Genomic DNA, 3,404 nt, shown 5'->3' with positions numbered 1-3,404 from the left:
ACTAAAAAAAAAAAAAAAAAAAATCTTGCAACGAAATATTCTCAAAAATATTGTCAGCTACGAAACGGAAAGAAGAACATTTCTTGGAAGAACGAACGTGAATAACGTATGTAGAGAGGAAGATCATAATCACGAGCGGCGAGGATCCTTCCCAGTGGATCGACGAGGGCCTACGAAAAATATAATGGAATCCTGTGAAAATTAAGCGCGGAGAAGTTGAAACCGCGTGCATAAAATATTCGTATCCCGCGCTCGGGGAAATTAATCACGCTGCAGCCCCTCTTGTTCTTTCCCTCTCCCCCTCCACTCTCCCTCCATCTCTCTGTCGTTGGTCGTTTCCGGCAAATTGAGGCGAACGTCTCGAACGTTTCGTTTTATTTTTCTTTTTTTTTTTCGTTCCCAGAAATTTATTTTTCTTCTATTTATACTTGCATATAATTTTGAAAAAAGGGATGAAAGAAAGGATGGAAGGAGGATCGATTTTTCGATTTTTCGATTTTTCGAAGGAGGTTAAAATTTGAAAGAGCGTGCGTATATTTTTCAATGGAATCGATCTTTGCTTTTTATAGGCATAGGAAAGGAGAGGAATGAAAAAAAAAAAAGAAAAAAAAGAAAAAATTACGAAACAATCACAAAGCTTCTTCTTACGTCGAAAGACAAGGAATTGTTTTGTAAATAAAAAACTAGATCACGGCGTGGAATTTTAATTAGGCAGAGAGAGAGAGAGAGAGAGAGAGAAAGAGAGAAAGAGGGAGAGAGAGAGAAGAGAATTATGGCTTTTGTGCAGCAAGATTTTAAACGATTCGTACCGCGGAATATTTTCTGCTGCGAGCAACCGAGACTAACTTCGACCATTTCCTGCCTCCGGTTGTTAAACGAAAGTTGTTCCAACAACTGTTGATTTATACGGAAATTCGGAACACTTTGTATTCGGGAAGTTTAGTCAGATGCAAATTTTACAGTTTCTTCCACGTGATTTTATACAATTTCCAAGAGTTGCGTGAAAAATCCCTCCCCAACCTGTTGGAATAATAATAATAATAATAATAATTTCGAAGAATCTTAAAATCGATTTTCTTACTTTTACTGAAATACCATTTTCACGAGTGTGTCTCGATTAAATTTTGAAATGGCAACAGAAATTATTTTCGCGATTGATAAATCACGTCAAAATTTTGTTTACCAGAGATAATACCAGAGAATCTCTAGAGGAGCCTTGAAGATAATAGCATTTGATTACTCTGCTCTAAATTTCAAAGTTATAAATTTTTAAACTCCTATATCAGCAAATTCGATAAGTAATTTGTCAACAGTGATTCTCAAACTCTTTCCAAACGTTTAAAATTTCGCTAATAAAATGTTTCGTGTTAAAAAAAAAAAAAAAGAAAAGAAAAGAAACTAATTTCCCCTAATGTACAATTCGATTGAACAAGAGGAAGAAGAAGAAGAAGAAGAAGAAAAGAAAAAGCATCGATGACAAAAACCTGAATCCCTTCCCCCTCCCCCCTGAAAAGAAAAATCAACAAACGAGTCGAAAAAACCTCTCGAACTATTTCATGTATCCATTTCCTTTGTTGAACGATACTCATTCCATGAATGAGTGGTGAAAAAATTGTTTAACAATTCGAACGTATCCGGGGATGGAGTGGGGAGGGGAGGGGAACGATTGTGAACGGAAATGGACGACGAAGCTCTGGCTGGAAATCGACACGTTGTAGCCCGCGATTCGCGCCCCACTAAATTTTCGAAAGGGTACTTGGCCGTGTTTGTCCTCGTACACTTGGACAGAGGGGGCTCGAAATCGCTTCGAAAACGATTATTCGACTGCTGGGTAAACAGCCGTTCGTCGCACAGCCCCCGGAACTTATTTGTCTATGCAAATGGTCAATCAACGGTGGCGCCACCTCTGCGGCCCTCCCGCCTTGTTTCGCCTCGAGTATCCGCCATTACCTGTTTTTCCTCGCGCCTTCGCCGACCGATCGTCCCTTTGTTCCTCACCTGGCCCGTTCAAAAAATAACACCAACCCTCTCCTCCCTCCCTGTACTTCTCGATTCTACGTCCGCTCCTGCTGAGACCAAACAACGTACGACGAGAAAAACAGAGACCCGTGCCCGTATTATTGATCTAGAATTTTTTTCCCTTTTTTTCTCTTTTCAGAAGAACAAGGAAGAAACATCCTTTTACTCTTCTAACTAAGAGCGCATAGACGAATCTTGGAAGAACGATTCGAATAATTTTTTTAGATTCGTTTCTTTCTTCTTATTCGTCGAATAATGAATTTTTCTTTTTTTTTTTTTTTTTTGAAAAGAAAAATCGGTAATTTTATTTAACTCTAATCTCTAGCATCATCAATGTGTTTTCCAAGATTATCGAAGATTCTTGCTCGCCTCTGTATATAACTTGGGGAATAACTTGGGGAAAATCATCGTCGTCTTCCCATCCGGCTTTTATCCAAAGAATCGTAATGCAGCCGCACAATCATTATCACTAGGGACCACGGTGTTCCACGGTGAGTAACGAACGAAATTGCCGCGGCTTTCCAAGTTTCCAGTTCGCGGAATCCGGATGCTGTTCGTGTCTCGCGATAATGAGGTATTCGCGGATTCGACGAGCATCGCCGCAACACCGACAGGTACGCGTGTAATTAGTAAAACTCCGGGAAAATCGAGCCGCGTCTTCGATGAGGTCTTATTCCCTCTTTTATAGAAACTCCACGTTGATGAACATGATGTAATTAGTGCGTTGGTTGGAAGTCGATGAATGGGTTTCTTCTATCTTCTTGCCTTGCGTGTATTAATATTTCGCGTTATCCCTTTGTTAATTTTATTATTTCTTACAATTAATCCATTCTGATATATTTTTTTTTTTTCTACAAATATATATGATACTTTTATATATCTTTTATTTTACGATATTATCTCTTTGTTAATTTTATTATTTCTCACAATTAATCCATTCTGATATGTTTTTTTTTCTACAAATATATATAATATTATATATACATATTATAAATACATTATATTATTATATACTATATATACATACTATATATACATACCTTTTATTTCACAGTATTATCTTTTTGTTAATTTTATTACTTTTCACAATTAATCCATTCTGATATATATTTTTTTTTGTACAAATATATATGATATATATATTATACTTATATATATAAATATATATAATACTATATATCTTTTATTTCATGATATTATCTCTTTGTTAATTTTATTACTTCTCACAATTAATCCATTCTGATATATATATATTTTTTTTTCTAGAAATATATATGATACTATATATCTTTTATTTCATGATATTATCTCTTTGTTAATTTTATTACTTCTCACAATTAATCCATTCTGATATATATATATTTTTTTTTCTAGAAATATATATG

At 35.5% G+C, this 3,404-nt stretch overlaps 1 protein-coding gene across 5 annotated transcripts in view; it reads right to left on the bottom strand.

Annotated features, from left to right (window-relative positions):
- LOC102680558 (polypyrimidine tract-binding protein 2) overlaps nucleotides 1-3,404 on the bottom strand; it is a 503,794-nt gene that overhangs the window by 423,126 nt on the left and 77,264 nt on the right. The window lies entirely within an intron of this gene.

This window comes from Apis dorsata, unplaced genomic scaffold (assembly GCF_000469605.1).
Source record: "Apis dorsata unplaced genomic scaffold, Apis dorsata 1.3 scaffold_73, whole genome shotgun sequence".
Lineage (NCBI taxonomy): Eukaryota > Metazoa > Arthropoda > Insecta > Hymenoptera > Apidae > Apis > Apis dorsata.
This window is presented reverse-complemented; position numbering and strand designations above follow the sequence as displayed.